At 37.0% G+C, this 17,654-nt stretch overlaps 1 long non-coding RNA gene across 1 annotated transcript; it reads left to right on the forward strand.

Moving 5' to 3' along the window:
- The first annotated feature begins 833 nt into the window (after positions 1-833).
- LOC118485372 lies at positions 834-1,548 on the forward strand. Its single transcript, XR_004875688.1, has 2 exons — positions 834-864; positions 1,429-1,548. It is a non-coding gene; the product is annotated as an uncharacterized LOC118485372 (long non-coding RNA).
- Positions 1,549-17,654: the final 16,106 nt, after the last annotated feature.

Here is a 17,654-nt window from a genome sequence, read left to right on the forward strand (position 1 = left end):
GGTGTTTAAATCCAGGAACAAGAGAAACTTCCATCGTCATCAAAATCATCAAGAATCAAGAACAAGGTTTTTAAAGTGAGTTTTATACCTTTAAGATTTTGATGGGTTTTTAGTAAAGATTGATGATATGGAGCTTGATTGTTGCTTAAAACACCTTGAAATCACTTTTCGACCTTCAAATGGACTTGAAAACACTTTGGAATGAGCTTGGATCTTCAAGAAATGGTTTGAAATTTGAAAATGGATGGTGATAGAGGGGTGTTCGGCTGAGATTGTTAGAGAGAGAGAGAGTGATTGAGTTTGTTGGTGATATTTTTTGTATTTGACAAGATTTTAGAAGATCACATAAAAGGCACAATCATTTCTTGGTGTATTCCAAGACCTCCAAGTGGAAGAGGGAGAAGAGGAAACCTCTCCCCTAGCCGCCACCTCTCACAATACACACATACATACATACATATATACATATATATATATATATATATATATATATATATATATATATATATATATATATATAGGCCGGTTAACATACAAATACACTAATCGTACATTATGTACGCTGCAACAACAACCGTCCGATCATCTCATTAAAAGCGCGTGTTTAACAATTAAATTAATCAAATTAAAATTAATAAAAGAAACCGCCAAGGTTAAAATCGTCCATAGCGAGAACAAAACCCCTGATAATCAGCACACAATAACTCAAAATCATACCGTAAACCCAAAATCAAAACATTGCATTCTCCTTCTCCAAAACGTTCCCTGCTACTCTCCATTGCGATTTCAACTACGATTCCATGAATATTGAGAAAAGAAGCAAAGCAAATAATGACAGACCACAAGCGAAGAAGATGAATCCAGGTATCTATTTACATTTGCGATTTAATAGTGGAATATACAGGAGCTTTAAAATCAAATGCGATTTTGTTTGTTTATTAACGTTTAAACTGAAATATATAGTTTTATAACATTACATATTGATAACAACTTCAATTTTGCTAGGGTTTATTACTGGTATGTTTATTTATTAGGTTTTGCATCTTTTATGTAGTTTTCTTAATGATACTGATAGATGTGCGATATCATATAGGGTTTTGTGGTGGTTTTTATGACATTTGCGATTTCATATGATAAAAAATAGTATGTCGAAGGTTTTTTGTTTTAGGTTAGATTAAACTTGCGAATTGATATAAATGCACATGCGATTTTATATCGTAAGTTAGTTGTATTGTTTATGATTTATAATGATTGATAGTTTAGGTAATGCTTATGTAACAAATGCGAAATCTTAACTCATATATGCGAATTGTTAAATAACACATGCGAATTGATACCTAACACATGCGAATTGATGACTTGTTGTACATGATTAACTGATAAATGCGATTTTGTAAGTGTTTTTAACTATAGCATGCGATTTTGTAGAAATAGAATCTGATGATGACTTTGAAGGACCAATATCAACTCTGATAAAAATTAACAAGAATAGAAAGAGATTGGTGATTGAAGAAAGTTCAGAAGATGATGACTTTGTTAAGCCACCCCCAAAAAAGAAAAAAACATGAGAAGAAAGAAGATAAGAGGAAATCAAAGATACACACAAAAAAAACATTCAAAAAAGGTGCAACAACCTAAAACAGAACATAGAGAGTTCTTCAAATACAGCAATGAAGCAATACTGCTGAGATGCCAACCTAACTCATATATGGATACTGTTAGAAGATTTTCAAAAAAACAGATTGATGATGTGAGGGATATGGGGTTTGGAGCTGTTCTGGATATCAACATCAACCATATTTCGACAAAATTGGCATATTGGCTAGCGAGAAACTTTGATGAGAAGTTCGATAAGCTAAACGTAGGAAAACACCAAATAAAAATAACATCGGACACAGTTTACGAGGTATTTGGAATACCAAAAGGTCCCAAGAAGGTTGAAATAATAGTCGATAAGAGAAAAGTCAAAAAGCAAGAGAAAATTGAAAAAAGTCAAGAACCGGGAAATGCTGTCCGGGATACATTCATCCGCCAGTGGGGGCAAAACGCGAGAATTACCCATGGCTTAATTGCAAATACAATGGAAAATCAAAGAGACGGAGGGAGTCTGTTTAAATTAAATTTCCTTGTATACTGGATGACCTTCTTTGCAGAAATTACAAAGGCAACACTTGCAAATGATAGATGTTTGCTCGGTGTAGAAGATGTTGAGGAAATAAAAAAATCTAGATTGGTGCTCATATCTTCTCGAAACCTTGCGCCGGACACAAGCGGGCTGGAAGAACTATAAGATACAGTTCGTGGGACCTGTTGCCTTTCTTACGGTATACATTACTACATTTAATAACATATTTAAAATACTAGTTTGTTCTTTTATATAATTAAATGATCTTGCGATTTATACAGCTTCTATACACGCATGAGTACAACAAAAAGCTTAACCTGTTTGAGAAAGCCGTGGAGATACCGGTTATTCGTTATATAACATCTTCAGAGATTGATAAAGTCGAAGATCATATTTCGGATAACGAACCTCTATGGATATCAAGTGAGAGTGAAGAAGAAGAAGAAAATGAAGAAGAAAATGAAGAAAAATTGAAGAAGAAGAGGGTCCTCCGGAGGATGATTATACACTACGACCACCGGTTGACACAACGATAAGCTACAAAAGAAGGACTGCGCGCGCAGTACAAAACGAAGAAACCGGGGCAGAGCCAAAAGATGACGAGATCATTGATGATTTCATGGATTTCAGTTTTGAAATTCATGAAATGTCTCAAATGAACATTGACTTTCAAGTTGGAACGCAGACACGGAAAATGATGGATTATTGCAACACTCCTACTCAACTTTCACCATCGGTATTCTACGACACAGCCCACGAACAACAACTAAAGGCTTCGAGAGCAAACAAAAAGGTAAGCATAAAAAAATATTAATTTAACTTATTTAACTTAATCAATTATATTTAACTTCTAATTGATAGTATCTTAACTTGAAAAATATTACAGAATCTGTTGAAAAAGATGAAAGCAAATGTCAAAAAATACCTTAAAATGGTTAAAGATGTTCAAGAGATGAACAACTTAGTGTCAGAAGCAAAAACTAAGTGTTTTTTGGGATCCAGAGGTTATGAAGGCTTGTAAGGAGTGGGATCAGACGCTTTAGAATAATCCCATTTGTGTGCCACCTGATCCGGTTCAAGAGCATGAAACTGCAGCCTCTCCTGTTCATCAAGAACCTGAAACCCCAGCTTGTGAAGTTCATCATGAAGTTACCACAAACGAAGAAGGTAGAGAGGATGAAGAAGCTCAAAAAGTAATATCAACAGTTTTGGTACAAATGGCATCAGAAGGTAAAACATGCGAACTCAATATTAACACATGCGATATCATGTAAAAATTCACTACATTTATGCACATGCGAAACCCTACAAAAACACATGCGATTTGTTAAAAAACTTCAAAGTTTGATTTCGCACAAATATGTCATGTATAACCCTGCGATTTTGATTCTACTGTATTAAGTTAAATATTTTGTATCTATAGGTATACTACAACCAGATGATGGAGGAGTCACAGACACCCTTATTGCAAACATTCAAACTGTGGAACCGGGTGTATATGCTTACCAAACAACTGCCAAGGGTAATAAAAACCCTTACTTTAGGAGAAAAATTAAACATCATAAATTATTGTATATCTTAAATTACTCTGGCATGCAGAAACTGGTGAAAATGAAACTGTTGTCGAAGAGACAGTGAACTTGGCAGAATCTACACAAAAAGTCCAGGAAGAAGTGCCAGAAAAAGACCCTCAACAACTCGATACGGACGTTGAAGTTGAAAAGGAAAAGGAACCTGAATGCCCTCTGGTAACTGCTGAAGAATTGCATTCAGTTGAGTTGGTTTTGAGCATAGGACCAACATTGGAAGAAGATAAAGGAAAAAAACAAACTAAGGGGAGAAAAACCACAAAGCCAAAGCAAGTTCCAAAACAAGTTATCCCAAAAGGGTTAAATGAACTGCTTTATAAGACAATAGAACAAGCAAAAACAAGAGCTGAGAAAAGATGTGCAGATCTTGGAGACAAATTTTGTTCCCCTTACTGCAATAGAGTGGTAAACATGCATGAAGCACTCTTGAACCAAGAATTGAGTGTGATCCGCTTCACATTTGCTACATTTGCAGACTTGCAGTAAGTAAAAAAACATATATCAACAAACAAACATCTAAAAAAAATATACACAAAACAAAAACTAATTATTTATTTTATGACTTGCAGAGAAGAATTTTACCGATCAAAAACTGAGGTTGCAACATTCAAAGCTGTGTTTGAAAGCTTCTACAGGGAACAATACGTAGCATCGAATGGAATAGATGCATTTGTAGATATTCTAAACCTTGAAGAGAAGAAAAGGGATAGAAAATCATCACCACACAGATTCTTCTTGTATTCCACAATGATGGTATGTTTTCATATAAATTTTTGTCATTCGGATTTCTAAAAGTAAATGCATATTAAATGATTTCGCACACTAGTTATATCTAAAAATCGCATGTATTATGGCAGAATTTTTCCTTTTGAAACATTCTCATCTGTTCAAAATTTTGCTTGTGTCATATATACTATTCGCATGTGAAAAAAATCCACTGTTTGCATTTATCATCCTGTTTTAATTTCGCATTTGTTATATACACTCTTCGCATGTGGAAAAAAAACCATTGTTTGCATGGCTTTGACTCTGGTTACATAAACATACAACCGGATATCTTTTACGACGAGAAGAAATACACAGACAACCAACGACTAAAAATATTTGCCTCAAATTTTGAAGACATGTTACTGAGATATGAGGTAAAAAAAACTTGATTTGGTTGACCTGGTGTTTATTCCGGTACTTCAAGGTGACCACTTCTATGTCTTGTGCTTCAACTTGAAATCCGGCAAAATTGAGCGGATTGACAATTCAGCAGCTAAACAAAACTTCAAGGATAGATACAAAGGGCTTCCAGACACACTGGTAATAGAAAAAATTATTCATAAACATGTTATGTTTTATGTAAAAAAGCTACTAACACAATGTTGCTATGTTACAGAGAAGGGTATTGGTTTTATACCTAGAAAAGGCTTTAAAACCAACACGGTCTATACAAGAACTTGGAAGCTCAGTTATAGAAAGAAAAGAAATGGATTGGAGGACGAAGAATAACGGCGTAGACTGTGGAGTGTTTACGATGCGTCACATGGAAACATACAAAGGAGACCAAAAACCATGGGTGACAGGATTTGTGAATGAAAATGAAGTAAACAACAGACAGAAAGCACAACTTCATCTCCTAAGGACAAGATATCTCAGCAAAATCATTCTATCAGAACAAAACATGTATCGTCAAAAAATAATTAAAATGGCCAATGCTTTTGTGACAACTGTGCTCTTTAATCGATGAACAATGCAAAACAATGTTAATTATTTATAATACAATGTGTTTTGGTGTTATTATATGTGTTTTATGTGTTTGATGATTTTACAATTCGATCCGATTCGATTTCAAGCTTTAAATCGCTTTCTAGAAAGTTATACGCAAACTGGTGCGTGAACGCAATCAGTTAAACGCGACAAACACTCTGGAATAGTGAAATAGGCTTAACATACCTTAAATAACCTTCACATAACTTAGAAATAAGTTTTGGATGGTTTGGTGTGTCGAAAACAAGTTTGTTCGATCGCAGGGACTATTTGTGTCAAACTGCGAAACTATACCGATTCGTATGATGTCGAATAGTCCAGAACTTGATCATAAGCTAAACATACCATAAATAACCTAAACATAGCTTAGAAATAAGCTTTGAGGGGTTCGGTGTGCGAAAACATGCTTATTTGATCTTATAGGGACTAAAAGTGTCAAAAACGGCGTAAGTTTGCATTTTCGCGCATATCTTACGTTCTGGACACATCTGGACATCCAAAATTTTTGTACACACTAAAATATTTTTATTTTAGTGATCGGCATGCAAAAATTCCATTCGTCGCTTAATTTGGATCGTTTTCGCGTCCGTTCGAGTTTCGTCGTAAATAACCGAACAACGCGACCGTACGACCAAACGAACCGACATCCGTGATATTTCAGAGCATATTTCAGGTCCCCTACACTTTAACGACCTTGTGGAGCCTTGAAAATGACTTTACGGAGGTTAAAAACGTCAAAAACAAGCTTAAACACGTGCAGGGACCATTTCTGCCAAACTTTGAAAGTTCAGCGTACACCGTCGCGCTGCGCGACGACCATAAGGCCTTGTGGTCGCGCTATGCGACGATCACATCTGGGCAGAAAGTTTGTTTTCAGCATCAGTTTGTAAATTCAGGGGCCAATCTTGCAATTTCTTTGTGTGGTAGCCAAGTTACCACCTCTCCAAGGCTTTGCACCTGCTCCTAACACTTGTATGGTTGTGATTCATTGCTTAATGGCTAAACAAACCACTTGTCATGATCTTGTTGATCACCAACAAGTATAAATAGGCCACTCCATTCACTTGTTCATTGCTCATTCCTCATTCTTCTCTACTCTCTACATCTGACTTGGGAGCTCTCTCAAGCATTGGGACTTTGTCTTCTTGTTGAAAAGATAGCAAGGACCCTTAGTGAGCATTCTTTCATATCTTTTTATTGCTTTTTCCTTATGTAGTGCAGAAAGTCAAACGTTTGGCCAACAGTTTGACTTTCGGTTGTGACCATCAATTGGTCAAGTCAAAGTTCAATTGAACTTTGAAACGTGATTGTAATCATGATAGTTATAATCCTTCGCGGTTATAGCTGCTGATTACCACGTTAGCTAGTTGTAGTGTCGAGTCAAAGTTTCGGTCAAAATGCGTTTTAGCACGCATTTTGCCTCGGAACTACTTTAGGGTATCAAAACACTTTGTTTTGATACCAAATCAGTAGGTTAGACATGTTTTGACATGTTTAACTCGACACTATTTGTTTGTGCTTGTTTAGGGTCGTAAGGTAAGCGGTCTAAAAACCGCTTATACTTCCGAACCCGACCCGTTTGGTCGATCTTTAGGATCCGACCAAGCACACTTAGTGATCATGGTTACATAGGTAATAACCACTGAGGTTATACCTTATGATCACATAGGATTGGTTAGTCATATGCTTGTTAGCTTGTATGCCCATAGGAAATGACCAAAATGCCCTTTTGAAGCATAAATCCGTATTTTGACTATGTGAACATAATTTTGACATATAACCTGATTTAGTAACATGTTTAGGGATAATTGGGCATGTAAGACTTGGCATAGCACATAGTTAACTATCCGAACATAGTTTTACGCTAATGACGCCTTATAGTGACTTATGTTACCATAATGTGTCGAAACGGGTCAAAAGCACTTAGGTATGCTTTCTAATCAGAATGTTGGGCCTATTAAATCATACCATATGAGTTCAATTACTCATTTGATTTATAGAACCTCATTCTATCCTATCTCCCGATTTAGGATCCGATTTATTAACATAGTTACTATACTAGGTGCCGGTTGATTCCGTGACCCTTGGAGCTTAAATTGGTCTTATTCTCAAGACTAATTAGCAATCCCAAGTGAGTACATAGTTCCCCTATTTTACTGTTCTCAATTGTTTTGGGGTGATCCATATGTACAAAACGAATTTCAAGGTTTAAACGATAATTTCAAAAACGATAGTTTATAGTAAATTAATAACGATTTCAATAAGGTGAACAAGACTTGTTGGTTGTGATTACATAACGAATGACATTCATTAGCTTTGGCCGAGCCGACCAGTATTAGGTTATGGTACCATAGGATCTGACAAATCCCGTTATCAGACTACACCCATGGTTATGTGTGGGGGTTATGTAGGTAACGACCGAACCTGATGATTGTTAACTTACCCTTTGGTGGTTTGTTAATACGAAACGAGAAACGAGTTAGACGAGTCACGAAGGTTTGAATGTTGTTAACGAGACGACCAAAAGTAGTTTCACTATTAAAACGAATACGATTTTGGGACGAGTTAAACGATTTGAAACGAGATACACGATTTGAAACGAGTTAAACGAATTAAACGATTGGTTTTGGGTAGTGATTAGATAATGGGACGGGTGTAGTATGATAGAATCATGGTAGATACGCCGCTGGTACATCTTATATATAAGTGCTTCTATCATGTTACATTGCGTGTCATTATTTAGTTCACTGGGGAAACGATTTTGAAACGATGTCACACCACGAGGTTTTCGAAACGATATAAACCATACGAGTTTTATTAACGAGTTTTTACGAGATGTTTACAAGTTGTTATACTAAAACAAATATTTTTGAGTTAAGAGTCATGGCTACGAGATTTTATAAACTATAACCAATTTGATTTGTGTTGGTTATTTATGTTGCAATACACTTTTCAAAACAAGGTTTGTATTTTGACTCTTGTAGTCTAACGAGATACTACAACATATAAACGAGCCATGAATCCGATACTCCCATAAAACCTATGTACTCGCCAGCATTTCTTTGCTGACTTTATTTTTACATATGTTTCAGGTGGTATTGCTTGATGTTGCTTGCTAGGAAGCGAGTTCACTTAGGATCTGGACAAGGCCATAGTGACTTAAAAACAATTATAAACAATATGTAGTTTGTTTGTTTGGTTTAATGACAATGAACATTTCCTAATATTTCAATAAAACAAAACTTTTAACTACCATGGTTGTGGAACAATAATTCTGTCGCCTCACTCCCCGGCGTTTCCGCCGCGGTTTGTTGTTTTAACGCGGCCGGGGTGTGACAGAAGAGTTGGTATCAGAGCCAATGGTTATAGGGAATTAGGTTATTAGCAATGCTTTGACCTAGACTATAACTTTCTAGGACCCCAACACAAGTTTACTTGTGTTTAGATTCTAAAACAATACCGTCACCTATCCTTAGGTGATAACCACAACGAGAACACAATAACGAATCCGCTTCGAAAATTAATCATCTATCCTTGGATGATTGATTACTAAGTTTTGAACCTCCTGTTATAAGGTTTTGAACCCTTTGTTATATGGTTTTGAACCCTTCCGATTTGATCCATTTTGGCTTAAGTGCCTTCTGAATTTTCTAAATCTCGTCAAAGTTTGGGTCTAAATAATGTGAACACGTGCAAACTGGAAGAGTGAATGCCTGTACCCTGAGTTTTCTGTCTAAGGCTAGAGTGTTCGTACAAATCCGCATTATCGGACCAGTCACTCTTACCTGGGAACTCTTGGGGTGAGTGTTCACTTATAGGCGAACATGTCTTCGGTGATACATTATTATGACCCATTTACTTTGATTTGTCACTGCGTGTCGTTTGTTTGTTCGAGGTAACGAACGAATGATCGCCTTCCTTGTGTTTTGTCGATGTTTTCAATACCTCTTTTGTTTCCCCAATTGTTGACCTCACTCGTTTCCCATGTTTCCTTTTTAGACAATGCCTCCTCGATGTGATGCTCATACTTTTACTGCTGAGGAAGTCGCGGCCCTTGTCTCTCAGCAAATGGCTGCTGTACTTCCAGGCATTGTGACCCAAATCCACGAATTATACAACAATAACAATAATAACAACAACAATGCACCGTGTAATTTCAAGAATTTCAATTCTGCGAAGCCGCTTAAGTTTTCTGGGTCACAAGGAGCAATCGCGCTCCTGCAATGGTTTGAGAGTATCGAGAGCACATTCAGACATGTGCAATGTCCGAATGCGCGCAAAGTTGAGTTTGCTTCAAGTGTGTTCGAGAAGCGAGCTCTTACATGGTGGAACGGAGTGATGCGTGATAGGGGTGCCAAAGTGGCACTAGCACAAACTTGGGAAGAGCTCCGAGCTCTCATGATGAGAGAGTTCTGTCCCCGTCACGAGATTCGAGTGTTGGAACGAGAATTTGACGATTTGAAACAAGTCGGGGGATAACACCGTGCTTATACGGATCGATTTGAGGAGCTTAGTTTGTTGTGTCCCACGATGGTTACCCCGCTGGATAAGGCAATCGAGAGGTATATCGATGGTTTACCCGACTCCATTCAGGACATCCTGACTGGCGTTAATCCTACTACAGTTCGTCAAGCAATCGAGTTGTCTACTACCCTGACTGAGTCCCAAGTCAGGAAGGGTAAACTCACCCGCAAGGGTGATAAAAAGAAGTCAACTGATTCTGATGAGGAAAAGGGTAAGGCTAAGCAGCAGGGTGAGTCTTCGAAAAAGTCAAGGAAGCGCAAGGCTACCCAAAACTTTGCTGTCACCAATCAAACTGCTCAGAACCCACCGACTCAACCTCCTGCGAAGAAAGCATATGCTGGTACTGCACCTCACTGCACTCGATGTAATGGTCACCATGTTGCCCAACAGGCCTGTAAACAGTGTGCTACGTGTGGTAGGCTTGGGCATTTGGCCAATACTTGTCGTTTTGGTCAAAATCAGGCTGCCCAGGTTCCAGCACAAGCTCAAGGGAATGCTGCGAGATTCCCACCTGGTTCGTGTTTCAATTGCGGAGAAATGGGTCATTTCCGCAACAATTGCCCGAGATTGGTAAACGCGAATGCGAATGTTAACCCAAATCTGAACGCGAACGTGAATGTGAATCCCGCTCGTGGACGAGTGTTTAACATCAACGAGGCGATCGATGATGCAGCTATAAACAATTAGTATTTTGTATTTCTTTTGGTTGTTATCTTTTAACATTTAAAGACAATGCGATTGTTATATAAATAAAATTTGTGATTTTATTTTAAACTACTGCAATTGTATGAATGTTTGATGCAACCTTGTAATGTCAACACAAAGGCAAACTGCTCGTGTGGTTCTTTCAATTCCATGATCACTTGTGATCTTCCCTAAAAACCTTAACCGATCTTTTCGAATGTGTATCGATTTTCGTGAGCTTGATAAGCTTACCATCAAGAATCGATAGTCCCTACCTCGAATCGATGATCTCTTTGATCAGCTTTGAGGTGCTACCTATTTTTCCAAGATCGACCTGCGTTCTGGGTATCATCAACTTCGTGTATACGAAGAAGATATTCCCAAAACTGCATTCCGCACGAGATATGGACACTATGAGTTTACTGTCATGCCTTTGGTTTGACAAATGCTCCAGCTATCTTTATGGACATAATGAATAGGGCCTGTAAACCTTATTTAGACAAGTTCATCATTGTGTTCATCGATGATATTCTTATTTATTCGAAGTCTCGAGCCGACCACGAGCAACACCTTCGTTCGACTCTCGAACTCCTAAAGAAGGAACAACTTTTTGCTAAATTCTCCGAGTGTGAATTCTGGCTTAAAGAAGTTTAGTTCTTGGGACATATAGTCAACGAGCAGGGTATTCATCCAAAATTGCAACAATTAAGGATTGGAATACACCTACGACACCCACAGAAGTTCGTTCTTTTCTTGGTCTCGCTGGTTATTATCGTCGTTTCATTACGAACTTCTCTAGGATTGCGATTCATGAGGATCTATCTGCTGATAAACTTGCAAAGATTTATGTTGATGAGATTGTATCACGACATGGTGTTCCTTTGGATATCATTTCCGATCGTGATGCTTGATTTTCATCTCATTTTTTTGAACCATACAATCTGCTATGGGAACCCAACTAAATCTAAGCACTGCTTATCATCCCCAAACAGATGGACAATCCGAGAGGACGATTCAAACTTTGGAGGATGCGCTTAGAGCATGTGTGATCGACTTTGGTGGTAATAGAGATTCTCATCTGCCATTGATCGAGTTCTCTTACTACAATAGTTATCATGCTAGCATTAATATGGCACCATTCGAAGCTCTTTACGGTCGAAAATGTCGTTCACCTGTTTGTTGGAATGAGATCGGTGAGGTTCAGCTTACTGGACCTGAACTCATTCTGGAAACGACAGACAAAGTCAAGAAAATTCGTGATAATCTTGTGACAGCTAGAAGTCGTCAAAAGAGTCATGCGGATTTACGACGCAAGTCCTTAGAGTTTCAAGTCGGAGACCATGTCCTACTCAAGGTGTCACCTTGGAAGGGAGTGGTGAGATTTGGAAGGAAAGGAAAACTTGCACCATGATACGTTGGACCAATTAAGATTGTTGAAAGAGTTAGAAAGGTTGCCTATCGACTTGAGCTACCTTTAGAGCTTGGAAATATTCATCAGACTTTTCACGTGTCCAATTTGCGAAAGTGTTTAGCTGACGCTGACCTTCACATTCCTCTCGACGAGATCCAAATCGATGAAACGATACACTTTGTCGAGAAACCTGTGGAGATAATGGACTGTACATTCAAACAGTTGATGAACAAACGGATTTAAATTAGTCAAAGTTCGTTGGGTATCCAAACGTGGCCCAAGGTTTACTTGGGAACGTAAGGACCAAATGAAGACGAAATATCCGCAATTGTTCTCACAAGTTTCCTCTAGTTAAAATTTCGGGACGAAATTTCCTAAAGTAGGGGAGACTGTGACAACTGTGCTCTTTAATCAATGAACAATGCAAAACAATGTTAATTATTTATAATACAATGTGTTTTGGTGTTATTATATGTGTTTTATGTGTTTGATGATTTTACAATTTGTTCCGATTCGATTTCAAGCTTTAAATCGCTTTCTGGAAAGTTATACGCAAACTGGTGCGTGAACGCAATAAGTTAAACGCAAAAAACACTCCGGAATAGAGAAATGGGCTTAACATACCTTAAATAACCTTCACATAACTTAGAAATAAGTTTTGGATGGTTTGGTGTGTCGAAAACAAGTTTGTTCGATCGCAGGGACTATTTGTGTCAAACTGCGAAACTATACCCATTCGTATGATGTCGAATAGTCCAGAACTTGATCATAAGCTAAACATACCATAAATAACCTAAACATAGCTTAGAAATAAGCTTTGAGGGGTTCGGTGTGCGAAAACATGCTTATTTGATCTTACAGGGACTAAAAGTGTCAAAAACGGCGTAAGTTTGCATTTTCGCGCATATCTTACATTCTGGACACATCTGGACATCCAAAATTTTTGTACACACTAAAATATTTTAATTTTAGTGATCGGCATGCAAAAATTCCATTCGTCGCTTAATTTGGATCGTTTTCGCGTCCGTTCGAGTTTCGTCGTAAATAACCGAACAACGCGACCGTACGACCAAACGAACCGACATCCGTGATATTTCAGAGCATATTTCAGGTCCCCTACACTTTAACGACCTTGTGGAGCCTTGAAAATGACTTTACGGAGGTTACAAACGTCAAAAACAAGCTTAAACAAGTGCAGGGACCATTTCTGCCAAACTTTGAAAGTTCAGCCTACACCGTCGCGCTGCGCGACGACCATAAGGCCTTGTGGTCGCGCTACGCGACGATCACATCTGGCAAAAAGTTTGTTTTCAGCATCAGTTTGTAAATTCAGGGGCCAATCTTGCAATTTCTTTGTGTGGTAGCCAAGTTACCACCTCTCCAAGGCTTTGCACCTGCTCCTAACACTTGTATGGTTGTGATTCATTGCTTAATGGCTAAACAAACCACTTGTCATGATCTTGATGATCACCAACAAGTATAAATAGGCCACTCCATTCACTTGTTCATTGCTCATTCCTCATTCTTCTCTACTCTCTACATCTGACTTGGGAGCTCTCTCAAGCATTGGGACTTTGTCTTCTTGTTGAAAAGATAGCAAGGACCCTTAGTGAGCATTCTTTCATATCTTTTTATTGCTTTTTCCTTATGTAGTGCAGAAAGTCAAACGTTTGGCCAACAGTTTGACTTTCGGTTTTGACCATCAATTGGTCAAGTCAAAGTTCAATTGAACTTTGAAACGTGATTGTAATCACGATAGTTATAATCCTTCGCGGTTATAGCTGCTGATTACCGCGTTAGCTAGTTGTAGTGTCGAGTCAAAGTTTCGGTCAAAATGCGTTTTAGCACGCATTTTGCCTCGGAACTACTTTAGGGTATCAAAACACTTTGTTTTGATACCAAATCAGTAGGTTAGACATGTTTTGACATGTTTAACTCGACACTATTAGTTTGTGCTTGTTTAGGGTCGTAAGGTAAGCGTTCTAAAAACCGCTTATACTTCCGAACCCGACCCGTTTGGTCGATCTTTAGGATCCGACCAAGCACACTTAGTGATCATGGTTACATAGGTAATAACCACTGAGTTTATACCTTATGATCACATAGGATTGGTTAGTCATATGCTTGTTAGCTTGTATGCCCATAGGAAATGACCAAAATGCCCTTTTGAAGCATAAATCCGTATTTTGACTATGTGAACATAATTTTGACATATAACCTGATTTAGTAACATGTTTAGGAATAATTGGGCATGTAAGACTTGGCATAGCACATAGTTAACCATCCGAACATAGTTTTACGCTAATGACGCCTTATAGTGACTTATGTTACCATAATGTGTCGAAACGGGTCAAAAGCACTTAGGTATGCTTTCTAATCAGAATGTTGGGCCTATTAAATCATACCATATGAGTTCAATTACTCATTTGATTTATAGAACCTCATTCTATCCTATCTCCCGATTTAGGAGCCGATTTATTAACATAGTTACTATACTAGGTGCCGGTTGATTCTGTGACCCTTGGAGCTTAAATTGGTCTTATTCTCAAGACTAATTAGCAATCCCAAGTGAGTACATAGTTCCCCTATTTTACTGTTTTCAATTGTTTTGGGGTGATCCATATGTACAAAACGAATTTCAAGGTTTAAACGATAATTTCAAAAACGATGGTTTATAGTAAATTAATAACGATTTCAATAAGGTGAACAAGACTTGTTGGTTGTGATTACATAACGAATGACATTCATTAGCTTTGGCCGAGCCGACCAGTATTAGGTTATGGTACCATAGGATCTGACAAATCCCGTTATCAGACTACACCCATGGTTATGTGTGGGGGTTATGTAGGTAACGACCGAACCTGATGATTGTTAACTTACCCTTTGGTGGTTTGTTAATACGAAACGAGAAACGAGTTAGACGAGTCATGAAGGTTTGAATGTTGTTAACGAGACGACCAAAAGTAGTTTCACTATTAAAACGAATACGATTTTGGGACGAGTTAAACGATTTGAAACGAGATACACGATTTGAAACGAGTTAAACGAATTAAACGATTGGTTTTGGGTAGTGATTAGATAATGGGACGGGTGTAGTATGATAGAATCATGGTAGATACGCCGCTGGTACATCTTATATATAAGTGCTTCTATCATGTTACATTGCGTGTCATTATTTAGTTCACTGGGGAAACGATTTTGAAACGATGTCACACCACGAGGTTTTCGAAACGATATAAACCATACGAGTTTTATTAACGAGTTTTTACGAGATGTTTACAAGTTGTTATACTAAAACAAATATTTTTGAGTTAAGAGTCATGGTTACGAGATTTTATAAACTATAACCAATTTGATTTGTGTTGGTTATTTATGTTGCAATACACTTTTCAAAACAAGGTTTGTATTTTGACTCTTGTAGTCTAACGAGATACTGCAACATATAAACGAGCCATGAATCCGATACTCCCATAAAACCTATGTACTCGCCAGCATTTCTTTGCTGACTTTATTTTTACATATGTTTCAGGTGGTATTGCTTGATGTTGCTTGCTAGGAAGCGAGTTCACTTAGGATCTGGACAAGGCCTTAGTGACTTAAAAACAATTATAAACAATATGTAGTTTGTTTGTTTGGTTTAATGACAATGAACATTTCCTAATATTTCAATAAAACAAAACTTTTAACTACCATGGTTATGGAACAATAATTCTGTCGCCTCACTCCCCGGTGTTTCCGCCGCGGTTTGTTGTTTTAACGCGGCCGGGGTGTGACAGCTTTCGACAAAAGGCCAGACAAAGAGAGGTATATGAAAGATCTGGATAAGATAATCCCAAAAAGGATGAGTACATATTTTGGAAAGGGAAAGTAAACTTCATTTGATGATGTATTTATGTTACATGTTTAAACTTGCTAGTGTTGTTAATTTCGCATATATTGGTGTTTCTAATATATTGGTGTTTCTAAATTGGCATTTGTGTTTATATTTCGCATGTGTTATGTTTGAAATCGCATGTTTCACATTGAATTATTAAATTTGCGAAATACAAGTCCATTACATAACAAAACATGCACCACAAAATAAACAAAGGTTTATTCAAAAGATGAAAGAAACTCCATTTTCATCTTCATCGAGCATCTTAAAACAGTTATTGCACCAGCCAACTCTTTCAACTGTTTCTCATCCCTCTCACCCAAATCCACCATAAACATAACAGCAATTTCTTTAAGAATACTCACTTGCATCTGAGATAGCAAGTTTAGAATTTCTTGTCTTCTCTTCTTGTTTTCTGTTACACGAGAAATGTTGGCCTCCAACATCTCTTGACATGATCGGTCCTCTTGAATTTGTTGCTGAATCCTTTTCCTCAAAACCTGCTTGATACTTGGTTCAGAAGAAGAGGATGTTGGTAGATCTGCCATTTTTTACATGGATGTTTGCAATAGTGATGAAACATAAATTATATAATAAAAATAAAAATTATTGATATGAATTATTGAAATCAATTATTGAACTGAATTATTTGATTTCAATAATGGAAACACACTGTGCGAAAATAAAAATAATTACTAATAAAGATTGCGAAATAAATAGCTACAATTGATAAATACTTTATGGTTTGCGAAGTCCAGAATTGAACATGCGAAATTATATATTAAAATTTATTGTGTGCGAAATGAATATTTCTAATATGCGAAATTATACAACAGAACCATTCTTAACTAGTTGCATTATGTTAAAACATCATATGCGATATATCAAAACAACACATGCGATATAGGAACACAACAAGTAACCCCCAGAAACACTTATCTTCAACCGCTGATTACAAAATCTAAAAAAATAAAAAAAACAAACATAGAGCTCAAAACTAATATACCTATTGACGAATCCTAAATGACGAATCAAGCATATTCGGAAATGCTGGTTCTGTGTGGAATCAATCAAAAACCCTACGATCGAATTAAAGCAAAGAATAATTAAATGGGATGGTTACGAAACAAACTCCGTATCTGCATATAATTGACGGGATTCCATGGAATAGAATGTCAAATATACCCTTATTTAAGTAAATTGAATCAGGACACGTGTATGGCTGTGGATAGCGCATACATAATGTACGATAAGGAGATTTGTACCATACTCTTTACCTATATATATATATATATATATATATATATATATATATATATATATATGTATGTATATATATATAAAATCTAGACCAAAAACTGGTATTTTACTAGATACCGGGTATTTTATCTAGTGTTTTAATCCCATTTTATTGCATTTTAAATTATTTTTAACGCTCTATAAAAATAAACTTGCCAAATTATTACTAATAATTATCAGTTGCCTTGACTGGCTGCGTTGACAGTATTTTGTCAGATACATGTAATATCGCGCGGTACGCGCTTAAACGTTTCTTCGCGTTTTAATTTATTTTTTCTTTTGAACATGATTAAAATTACTATTCTAATCATAACGAATTATTTTTAGGATTTTAACATTTATCGGGCGGTCACCGATGTTCGTTTCGCATTTTGTTCGTTATGCGATAAACGT

The sequence above is a fragment of the Helianthus annuus genome, chromosome 13 (genome assembly GCF_002127325.2).
Source record: "Helianthus annuus cultivar XRQ/B chromosome 13, HanXRQr2.0-SUNRISE, whole genome shotgun sequence".
In the NCBI taxonomy this organism is placed as follows: Eukaryota; Viridiplantae; Streptophyta; class Magnoliopsida; order Asterales; family Asteraceae; genus Helianthus; species Helianthus annuus.